The sequence below is a fragment of the Chinchilla lanigera genome, unplaced genomic scaffold (genome assembly GCF_000276665.1).
Source record: "Chinchilla lanigera isolate Chin_1 unplaced genomic scaffold, ChiLan1.0 scaffold00015, whole genome shotgun sequence".
Taxonomy (NCBI): domain Eukaryota; kingdom Metazoa; phylum Chordata; class Mammalia; order Rodentia; family Chinchillidae; genus Chinchilla; species Chinchilla lanigera.
In genome coordinates this window covers 10,145,712-10,157,041 of record NW_004955416.1, presented here as the reverse complement: position 1 = coordinate 10,157,041, position 11,330 = coordinate 10,145,712, and the positions used below count along the sequence as shown (strand labels likewise).

Genomic DNA, 11,330 nt, shown 5'->3' with positions numbered 1-11,330 from the left:
AGTTTGAGACCAGCCTGGGCTACAAAGTGAGCTCAAGGCCAGCCTGAACTGCATAGCGAGACCCTGTCTCAAAAAGACAAAAAAAAAAAAAAAAAAAAACAAAACCAAAAAACAAAGCAACCTAGCAAGCCCACATGCACCTGTAATTGGTGTACTGTGGTGGGTCCGGTCTTACCCAACCATCTAACACCCAAGAATTTCACAGATAATCCAGTTCCCTGGACCTTGTCTTTGTCCATGGTGCACCCCTATGTCAGCAAGGCTGCCTTCAGACTGTGTATGGTGGCTTTTAAACCCGTAAGGCAATCAGAGGTTAACATAGTATCCAAAACAGTGACACAGTGTGGCTTGGCCCAGGTGCGCAGGTCCTGGGCCACCAGACCATGACACAAAGTTGGACTATGCAAATAGCCTGTGGCAACATCTGGAAGGTCCGTTGCCTGCCCTCCTGGGTGAAGGCAAATTGGGCCTGCCTGCCAGCATCGGGGTGAGACTTTACGATCATTTGCCACAATCCCTCTGGCTGCTGGACAGGCCCCACTGAAGGGCTCTGTGCAGGGAGTATCCCCCCTGCTTATTCCATTTCAAGACAGTCTGTCCCACTGCTTCATGACCTCCAGGCAGTCCATGTTTCACACACACAGCCTGCGTGGCCTGCGGAAGAGTCAGTGGTGTGTGGTGTGGAAATCCTCGGACTATGGCTTCTACCACGCAAATTCACAACCAGAATTCTCCCTGCGTGGTGTTGAGCAAACACGTCAGTATATCTACCCCCAGTATGGATTTAGCAACCAGGGAAACATAAAATTCTCAAGGGCATTGGGGCAAAGCACCTGATAGCCAAAGTCAGCTGGGCCTGCAGTGACCTCCGTACCCTTCTCAGTGTGCAGTAGGTCCTGTAAAATGGTCTGGGTTGGCCTCTCTTAGTGTTGACTTGGCTCTGGTATCCGTCAATGGTAGTCACACTGTACATTTTTTGGGACCAGTAAATAGTCAATTTCACATGTGACCTCCAGTCTCCTGGAACCCTCAAGACCCTGGGAACTGTGGCCTCCTAGTTGGGCTTCACTGGGGCTGCCCTGGCCTTCTGGCCCTGGCCCATTGGCTGGTACTGCTGCTTAGGGCATAACGGATGCCCTCCCCAGAGTCGGCAACACATCCAAAGGCTGCCTGTCTAACTTCTCTGCGGCTAGGCCGGCGGCCAGCAGGTCTGCCCAGATCTGGTGCCAACTGACCTTCAGGGGCCACACAGCCTGTCCTTGGGGGAACGGCCCCGCTTGCCCCGGGCCCCCCTTCCTTTTTGCCTTTGCCAGTACAGTTTTTACAGATTTTGCCTTACCTTGGCATTTCACTTCTGTGTCTCCCTGCCTGGCCAAGGCGTCCACATTGTGGATCGGGCGATCTGTAAAGAGGGCTGGAAGGGCTGCCACTGACCCAAATGTCCCAGGCAGTTCGCTGGCCAGGATCATGTCCTTCCTGCGTGCCACCAGCAGATCCTCATCTGGGCCGCGGCACTGCAGCGCGAGCATCGTCGCCGCATGCCTGTTTCACGTAGCGCAGTTGTCAAGTGGAATAGCTTGTGCATTAGTGACTTGCTCGGGCAGGTCACCTGGATTCTCCCAAGCCAGGCGAACTGCTGTCATCAACCAGTTTCTCACGGTCTGATCACCTGCTTCTGGGGCCGTCCCCTGCGCCTCCTGTAGAGCCGTCTCCTAGCGGGGGTGCTGGCTATGCCGGCTATTTGAGACATCTCCTGTGGGCTTCCCCGTGTGTTACCAGCCCCGCCATCCCACAGCCGTAGCAGCTGTTTTAATTGTTTTGCCAACTCCTGCAGATCTGTGGCTGTATAGGTCGTGTATGTTGTGTGCCTCCCAGTCCTCCTCCCAGGGCTGGGGGTTCCCCTGCCTCTACTTGTCTGACTTCTGGAGACATTTCCGCAGGAGGCAGGGCTTCCCATGCCTCCCAGCATGAGCTCTGCAGCAGCCAGCTGTAGTTCAAGGCCCTTTGTCTGCTGCAGCTGGTCTACCTGCCAGACAAGGCCATCCATCCGTAAATCTCTTGATTTACGCAGCGGAAGAGAGTGAAGAACAGGCAAGCCACCCGCCCTACTGTTTCATGGTGAGAGGGAGGAAATTGTCTATCACTTCCAAGGCTTGCAAGACATCCCTGGGCTCCAGATGGACTGTTTCTTAGTCCTTTGGGGGTTTCAAGCTACCAAGAAGGTGGCTACAGGTTGCCATGGTGAGGCCAGGGGTCACTTATGAGCCATTCCCCGGGGCTCTTCTTTGCCTTTGGGCGCTGTTTCCACAGCCACCATGGGACCACTCACGTCAATATCCTACAGACTATGCTAGTTGTCAGCCCATGGGTGTGGGGGGTTTCCATGAGTGAGGTCACGAGGTTAAACAGTGAGTGTATTCAAGACATCAGCAACGACTGGGTGTGGTGGCGCATGCCTCTAATCCCAGCACTTGGGAGGCTGAGGCAGGTGGATCATCGTGAGTTCGAGACCAGCCTGGGCTACAAAGTGAGTTCAAGGCCAGACTGAATTGCATAGCGAGACCCTGTCTCAAAAGGACCAAAAAAAAAAAGACATCAGCAACAACAGCAGGCAGCATGGAGCAGAGCATAGAGCGCAAGAGCCACCTGCGTCTTGTTGTATAATCTTATACAGGTTGTTATCTCATATTTACATTCTCACATGGTGCCATAACCAGCACATGCATGTGTACTGTGCTAAGTCGTGACTATCCTGCTATGTGCCTGTGCCAGATAAGTGGGACCACATCCTCAGGTATCTGCAGGTGCCCTTGAGCTTTGAAGCAGTCTGAGTGGTTCCCCACAGTCCCTAGGGGGCTGGAGGCTGATGACGGCTTTCAGAGGGAGCTGAGGGAGAAGGAGGAAGCTCTTTTAGGAGAATTTCCTTTGAGTAGATTGACTAGCAACCCTGCAAAGTGCCAGATAGCAAGGTGGGCAGCTTTTACAGGCCCTAACGACTGTCTCAATTTTTGGTTTATATGTTCCCAGTCCTCCACCTCCAGGTTGTCCTCCAGACAAAATTATGAACACAGTTGTCAAATATCTATCCAAAATTTGGGGGGTTGTGTGCGACAGGGTCTCACTATGTAGTTCAGGTGGCCTTGAACTCACTACGTAGCTCAGGCTGGCCTCAAACTTGCGGTGATCCTCCTGCCTCAGCCTCCTGAGTGCTGGAAGTACAGATGTGCACCACCACGCCCAGCCTACCAATAAGTTGAGGTTTAGGAACTTTACATTCAGATGTCTTTACAAGACATTGTAAACGTTGCTTAAATTGCCTTGCCTCTTTGAATAATGTCTGAGCATTCATTTTTTTATTCTTTTTTGGTAATATTTATTATTGCTGACAATTTCTGGGGGTAAAGAATTTTTTTTGAGACAGGGTCTCCCTATGTAGTTCAGGTGGCCTTGAACTCACTTTTTAGTCCAGGCTGGCCTGGAACTCTCAGGGATCCTCCTTCCTCAGCCTCACCAGTGCTAGGATTACAGATATGTGCCACCACACATGGTTTAAGCACTCTTTTTTTGAGACACATTCTCACTAGGTACTTTAGACTGGCCTTGAATGCACTAGGTAGCCCAGGCTGACCTCGAACTCATGGCAATCCTACTGCCTCTGCTTCCTGAGTGCTGGGATTACAGATGTGTGCCACCACGCCCAGCTAATTCTTAAGGCAATGTGTTTTGATCCTACTTGGACTTGTGGCCTTACAGACTATCTTTTAATCTCTAACCATGCCTTCTGGGAGGTTTGGGGCCTCTGGATCCCAAAGTCCTTTACCTCTGCATATCCATCCCATACATACCTCAGGCCAACGCGCCCTCACAATGCAAAGACAGAAACAAAGGCGTTCGTAAATCTTATATATTTCTGGCAGTTGAGACAATATATTTGAGTGCTGAGGTTAACTCTAGCAATGAAACCAGAGCCAGCCATTAAGCAGCCAGAATGCTGCAGTAATTGAATACACAGCCATTTCTCTTACAGCACATTTTTGGTTTTCTTCTTCTAGAAGTGTTTGGTGTCTATTTAGTTTGATTATCTATCATCTTAATGCAGCTGCATCTACACCTTCATGTCATCTGATGCTCCCTCAGTTGTCACACCTGCACTTGAAATGCCGCAGCTGATGTCGTCATGAGAGGGAGTAGCAGTGTGGCGACAGACCCACCATGCAGCACAGGGACTACGTAGAATCATTTCTACCCCGCTCTCTACTTTGGCACACAGGTTTCTCACTCACTGAGTGCTTTTCTTAGCCTGCCAGCTGCACAGATTTGTCATTTTGAGGGGTTAGAAGAGGTCTCTCTAAGTCCAGAAAATCTAGTGGCCTTGCACTTACTGTAAGTACAGGAGGTGGTGTTTTACTGCCAGAGACTTAAAAAGGTTCAACTGCATGAGATCAAGATCTGCTGGTCTTGAAATCAAACGCTGTTGCTATATCCTGCTACTGCCATCCTCTCTGGAACCCGCACTATCACACTAGCATTTGGAACTCCTTCTTGGAATCCTTGTTCCAGGTCAACATTTGGTGGTACTATCTTTAGTTTTTTTAATATTAAAAAAATTTCTTTTTGAGACAGGGTCTCTCTGGGTAGTCCAGGCTGGTCTTGAACTCATTATGTAGTCCAGGCTGGCCTTGAACTCACAGGACTCTTCCTACCTCAGCCTTCTGAATGCTGAGATTAGTGCCTGCCTGGCAAGCGCAAGGTTGTGAGTTCGATTTCCAGTACTAGAAAAAAACAAAAACAAAAACAAAAACAGGGGCTGGGGATTTAGCTCAGCGGCAAAGCGCCTGCCTGGCAAGCGCAAGGTCGTGAGTTCAGTTCCCGGTACTGGAGAAAAACCAACAAAAACAAAAACAAAACCAAAAACACCCAGGGGGCTGGGAATTTAGCTCAGTGGCACAGCACCTGCCTGAATGCTGAGATTTCAGGTATACACCATCATGCCTGGTTAAAAATTTTTTATTAATATATGTTTGTAGGGGCTGGGAATTTAGCTCAGTGGCACAGCACATGCCTGGCAAGCACAAGGTACTGAGTTTGATTCCCGGTACTGGAAGAAAACCAAAAAAAAAAAAAAAAAAAAAAAAAAAAAAAAAAAAAAAATGCAGCAATATATGTTTGTAGTACATAATGCTTACATTCTGTGTGGGGAGTTGGTACATGTACAAAATACGTCTTCATTTCTTTTTTCCATGCTCTTTCCCTTCCCTCCCTGCCCTCAATGATTCAATTGATAGTGTTCCTTTTAAAAATATCTTTATAAAAAAATTAAAAATTAAAAATAAAATAAGATAAAATGAAAATATCTTTATAGCCAGGAATGGTCACACATTCCTGTAATCCCACCCCTCTGGAGGCTAAGGCAGGAGGATTGCTGAGTTCAAGACCACCGTGGGCTACATAGTGAGATCTTGCCTCAGAAAACGAAGCAAAAACTATATTTTTATTAATACTTTTTTTTGTTTTTTTTGTTTTTTTCTGGTACCAGGAATCGAACTCATGACCTCACGCTTGCCAGGCAGGCACTGTGCTGCTGAGCTAAATCCCCAGCCCCAATTAGTACACGTTTATAGTACATAACAGTTGCATTCATTGTGGGGAACTGATATATGCATATAATACATCTGAATTATTTTTTTTTTCCATCCCCCTCCACTGCCCTTAAACAATTTTTTTTGCTCGGCATAGTGGCACACACCTTTAATCCCAGTGCTTGGGAAGCTGAGGCAGGAAGATCATTGCGAGTTTGAGACCAATCTGGGCTACAAAGTGAGCTCAAGGCCAGCCTGAACTGCATAGTGAGACCCTGTCTCAGAAAGACAAAAATTTTTTTTTGCCAGGATCAAATTTATTTATTTTATAATTCTTTATCAAGTTAATTATCATAAACCCAGATTAACAGCCAGACTAACAGTCCAAAAAAGCCCATATAAAACACATAAAACAATTATACTAAATCAAGGTATACTTTTAGATACATTGACCATGTTGGATTACAATAACTTTTTTTCCCCCTTATTGTCTGTCTTTTATTTTGTACTTTATTTATAAATTGGGTTTCTCACTGTAGAGAAATCATGTGATATTTAAGCTTTTGTGTCTAATTTTTTTCACCTAACACTGTGGTCTCAAGGTGCATACATTTTCCTACAAATAACTCAAATTTATCCCACTTTTTCACATTTTCTTTATCAATTCATCTGTTGACAGACATATAGCCTCCTTCTAAGGTTTGACTATTATGAACTGTGCTGTTATAAACATGGGCATCTATGTGTCACTGTAGTATGATGTCTTTAACTTTTTTGGAAGGATACCTGGAAGGGAAATAGCTAGAATTTCAAGTTTTAGTTTTTTTAGATATCTTCATACTGATTTCCAGAGTGGCCAGGCCAGTTTATATTCTCAGCAACAAAGGATTCTCCTTTAGCCCCGCAGCCTCTCCAGAATTTGTTATTATTTATTTACTCACTTATTTTTTTTGAGATAAGATCTCCCTGTGTAGTTCAGGCTGGCCTCGAACTCCTGGTGATTTTCCTGCCTCAGCCTCAGAGTGCTGAGGTTACAGGGAGGCACCACCACACCCAGCCTTGATTTATTTGCCGTTTTTTTTTTTTGTTGTTGTTGTTGTTTTGTTCTGTTTTGTTTTTTAAATAGGGAATCAAACCCAGGGCCTTGTGCTTGCCAGGCAGGTGGTGTGCCATGGAGCTATATCCCTGGCCCCTCCAGCCTTGATTTCTTAAAATAGCTATTCTTTCCGGACTGAGATGGAATCTCAGTGTAGCCTCAATTTGTATTTCTTGAATGACCAGCAACATTGAGCATTTTTTTGTATATTTATTGGCCATTTGTACTGCTAGGTGTGATGGCTCACACCTGTAATCCTAGCTCTTGGGAGGCTGAGGCAGGAGGATTACTGTGAGTTTGAGGCCAGCTTGGGCTACATAGTGAGTTCAAGATCAGCCTGAAATGCATAGTGAAACCCTGCCTCAAAAAAGACCAAAAAAAAAGAAAAGATAATTTAACTTCTACTGGGCATGGAGGTTCACACCTGTAACCCCAACACTCGGAAGACTGAGGCAGGAGGTTCGTAGCAAGGGAGAACAGCCTGGGCTACAAAGTGAGCTCAAGACCAGTCTGAACTGCATAGTGAGACCCTGTCTCAAAAAGACAAAAAAATTAACTTCTTCCTTTACTATCTATATCACTTTTATTTCTTTCTCTTGTCTAATTGCTCTGGCTAATGTTTCCAGAACTATATTGAACAGGAGTGGTGATAATGGACATACTTGTTTTGTTCCTGCTTTTAGAGGGAAAGCTTTCAGCTTCTGTCCACTTAAAATGTTAGCTGTCATTTTGTCACAGATGGCTTGTTTTTTTTTTAAATTTTAAAGAGTAAAAGAAGGATAACATAATAATGGGGGGGGCTCACCAAATTACAGACAAAGTGGTAGGAAATTATCAATGGTTATTATTTTACATATTGTTATATACAAGATAGTTTCTCAGGGTCACAGATGGCTTTTATCAGATTGAGATAAAGATATTTTATTTTATTTTATTTTTTGGTACTGGGAGTCGAACTCAGGACCTTACATTTGCAAGGCAGGTGCTGTACTGCTCAGCTATATCCTTGGTGAGATAAAGATACTCTATACCTATTTTCTTCATTTTTTTTTTTAAATCATGAATACAAGTTGGATTTTTTTCAGATGCTTCTTCTGTGTCTGTTGAGATGATCATATGATTTTTATCCTTGCTTCTGTTCAGTTGGTGTATTACATATATGGATTTGCATATTTTGAACCGTTCCTGCATCCTTGGAATACATCGTACTTGGGCATGATGTATGATCTTCTTGATGATTTGCTGCATTCTGTTTGTTTTTTTGTTTTGTTTTGTTTTTCTTCCGGTATCAGGAATGGAACTCACAACCTTGTGCTTGCCAGGCAGGCGCTGTGCTGCTGAGCTAAATTCCCAGCCCCGATTTGCTGCATTCTGTTTACCAGTATTTTACTGAGGATTTTTGCATCTATGTTCATTAAAGAGATTGGTCTATAGTTCTCTTTTACTGGGGGCTCCTTTTGTGGTTTTGGAATCTGTGTAATGCTTGATTCCAAGAATGACTTTGGGAGTACTGCTTTCCTTTTGATTTTGTTAAAGAGCTTGAGGAGCACTGGCACTAGATTTTCTCTAAAGTTTTTATATAATTTGGCAGCAAATCTACTGGGACCTGGGCTTTTCTTTGTTCGTAGTTTTTTATTACTCCTTCAATTTCATTGACTGATATTGGACTTTTCAGGAATTTTATCATATTGATTCAGCTTTAGTAGTTCTTTTTTGGGGGGGGGGGGCCTTGAACTTACTTTGTAGCCCAGGCTGGGCTCAAGCTTGCAGCACTCCTGCCTCAGCCTCCGAGTGGGATTACAGCTGGGATTACAGGCCTGCGCCACCATACCCGGCTCTTGGTAGTTCTTATGTGTCTAAGAATATATCCATTTCTTTTGTTTTCTTGTTTTTTTAATTGAAATAATGGAATTATGGGATTATGGGTACGTGCTATACCCAGTCTGCACTCTAGTATTGTTAACTTCACCAAAGTAGTCTGAGGGCTGGTTTTTTTGTTTTTTGTTTTTTGTTTTTGAGGGTGTTTTTAGAGAAAACCCATTATGAGTAACAATGATGCAACTCTGGTAATATCAAGCAAATCAGTTAGAGTGACAAATTGGATATTAACATACTAGAAGAACTAATTGCCAGGTGTGGTGGTGCATGCCTCTAATCCCAGCGCTTGGGAGGCTGAGGCAGGAGGATCATTGAGTTTGAGACCAGCCTGGGCTACAAAGTGAGCTCAAGGCCAGCCTGAACGGCACAGGGAGACTCTGTCTCAAAGACTCCCCACTAAAAAAAAAGAACCAATTATGTGCCCGGCATGGTGGTACATGCTTGTAATCCCAGCACTCTTGAAAGGTTGAAGCAGGAGGATTGCTGTGAGTTTCAGGCCAGCCTGGGCTACATGGCTAGTTCAAGGCCACCCTAAACTACATTACAAGACCCTGTCTCAAAGAAAAATTATGTAACACCCTTAATCCTAGGGAAGAAATCCATGACTATGGTGTAAACACGAAGACAATCCAAATATTGGCTTACAGCTAATAGGTACCAAATGCAACAGCTATATCTCTGCTAATGGTAGAAAAGAATTTAACAGTAATTTATAGAGTTAACTATCTAAAGATTAATAAAGCTTTATGGTCACACTGTTAACCACTTAACAATTTACCCAAAGTGCCACTGGAGCAGCTTGTTTGTTTACATACTATCTGCTATGGTTGATACATTGTGTCAACTTAGGGAGTCTACAGGTTTGGCTAAGTACTCAGCAGGGAGCCAGGATGCTTACTTTGTATACATCCCGAGCCTGTGGAAGAGGAGGGCATGGAGATTAGGTAAGTGCTACACACCCCTTGGGTATTTACAATGTAAGGGAGGGAAGAGGCTTCTTGCTGCCATTCCTCCCTTTTGCTCTTATATTTACTGTGTTCCCTGACCATAAATGTTTGCCCTCTGCCATGTGCCACTCTGCCTCAGAGCTAGCCAAGTATAGGCTCAAACCTCCACAAACTATAAACTAGTTCTTTTTTTTGGTACCAGGAATCGAACTCAGGACCTTAGGCTTGCCAGGCAGGCACTTGTGCCACTGAGCTAGGTCCCCAGCCCACACAAACTATAAACTAAATAAACTTTTCCTTCCTTCATTTTGGGCATTAGATATTTTGTCTCAAGAACAACAAAAAAATAACTAAAACACTATCCTAAGCATCTCTCAGGCAGGTGTCATTTCAACCAGTTGATTCTTGTATTGAATAAATTTGTTTATTTATTTTTATCTTTTTGAGATAGGGTTTTACTATGTAGTGCAAGCAGGCCTTGAACTCACTTTGTAGCCCAGGCTGGCCTTGAATTCACAGTGATCCTCCTGCCACAGCTTCCTGAGTGCTGGGATTACAGGTGTGTGCTACCATGCCCAGCTTTGAATAAATTTGGTAAATTATTGTTTTTATATGTCCTGTTCTACTATCTCATAAAAATTAATGAAAACTAAGCAATTTTTGGTCAGTCTGTGTTTAAATAATTGCACTGGTAAGTGGCTAAAGATATAGGGCTTTGGGGATAGGGGAATACAAGAGGAAAAATCTGAAACTTTAGTTTTTAAAAAAATTTTTAATTTTTTTGTCTTTTTGAGACAGGGTCTCCGTATGCAGTTCAGGCTGGCCTTGAGCTCACTGGTTTTGAACTCGCAGCTATCCTCCTGCCTCAGCCTCCTGAGTGCTGGGATTACAGGTGTGCGCCACCATGCCCAGCTAAAACTTTAAACTATATGATATGAAAAGAAGAGAGAAATGGTACAAAAGATCCTATAGGGGAATAGAAGGGTGTTTATAGTATTAAGTAAAGGTAAGAGCAAAAACTGATGGGAAATAGAAGATAAAAGAAAAAGAGGGAGGCAGAAAGAATATATGAGGAGTAAAAATAAGAGAAAAAATTAAAGGAAGAAAATTAAAAGGCAGAAGAGGAAAAAAGTAAGAAAAAGATAAGATGGGGGGGGAGGACAAAATGAAATTCCCCAAAGCCCAATAAACTGGTGAAGAAGAAAGGAGGAAAGAAGGAAAATAAAGAGCAAAACAAAACAACAGCCAGGCATGGTGGGGCACCTCTGCAATCCTAGCAGTCAGGAGGCTGAGACAGGAGAATAGCCATGAGTTAGAGACCAGCCTGGGCTACCTGAACTACATAGTGAGACCTTGTCTCAAAACAAAAAAACAAACAAAATGCTCACACTCAAAAAGAAAATTTTTTCTGTGGTTGAGAATGTGCGGTCTTCTTCTGGGATCTACAAATTTGGGGCAGTGTCCAAGTTAAGACATGTCCCTACTCACAGGGATAAAGAAGGCGGTCAGACCCCAGACCCGTGCTGGATACAGGTGCCAGCAGGCAGTCGGATTAGGGTGAAGGCATCAGTGTGGTGACTTTCAAATCCAGAGCTACTCAGGCTGAGCTTGGCCTCTGGCCGTCGGGGCAGGGCCTGTGTCATTTAGCCCCACCCCTCAGGGTGCTTCTTTCAGCCTGCTCCCTGACTGTGGTGGTCTCCTCAGGCTACTTCTTACCCAGTCACTGTCGGAGCACAGCACTGGGAGCCCTGAAGTGAAGCCCTTCTGAGGCTGCTCTGAGTCCGGGGTTTAAACATGAACCCTTCTCTGCAACGGCGTCCAACCAAGCAC

The 11,330-nt window shown here is 44.5% G+C and overlaps 1 pseudogene; it reads right to left on the bottom strand.

Moving 5' to 3' along the window:
- Positions 1-3,950: 3,950 nt before the first annotated feature.
- Positions 3,951-4,590, bottom strand: LOC102007765 (annotated as a pseudogene).
- Between the last annotated feature and the right edge of the window lie 6,740 nt (positions 4,591-11,330).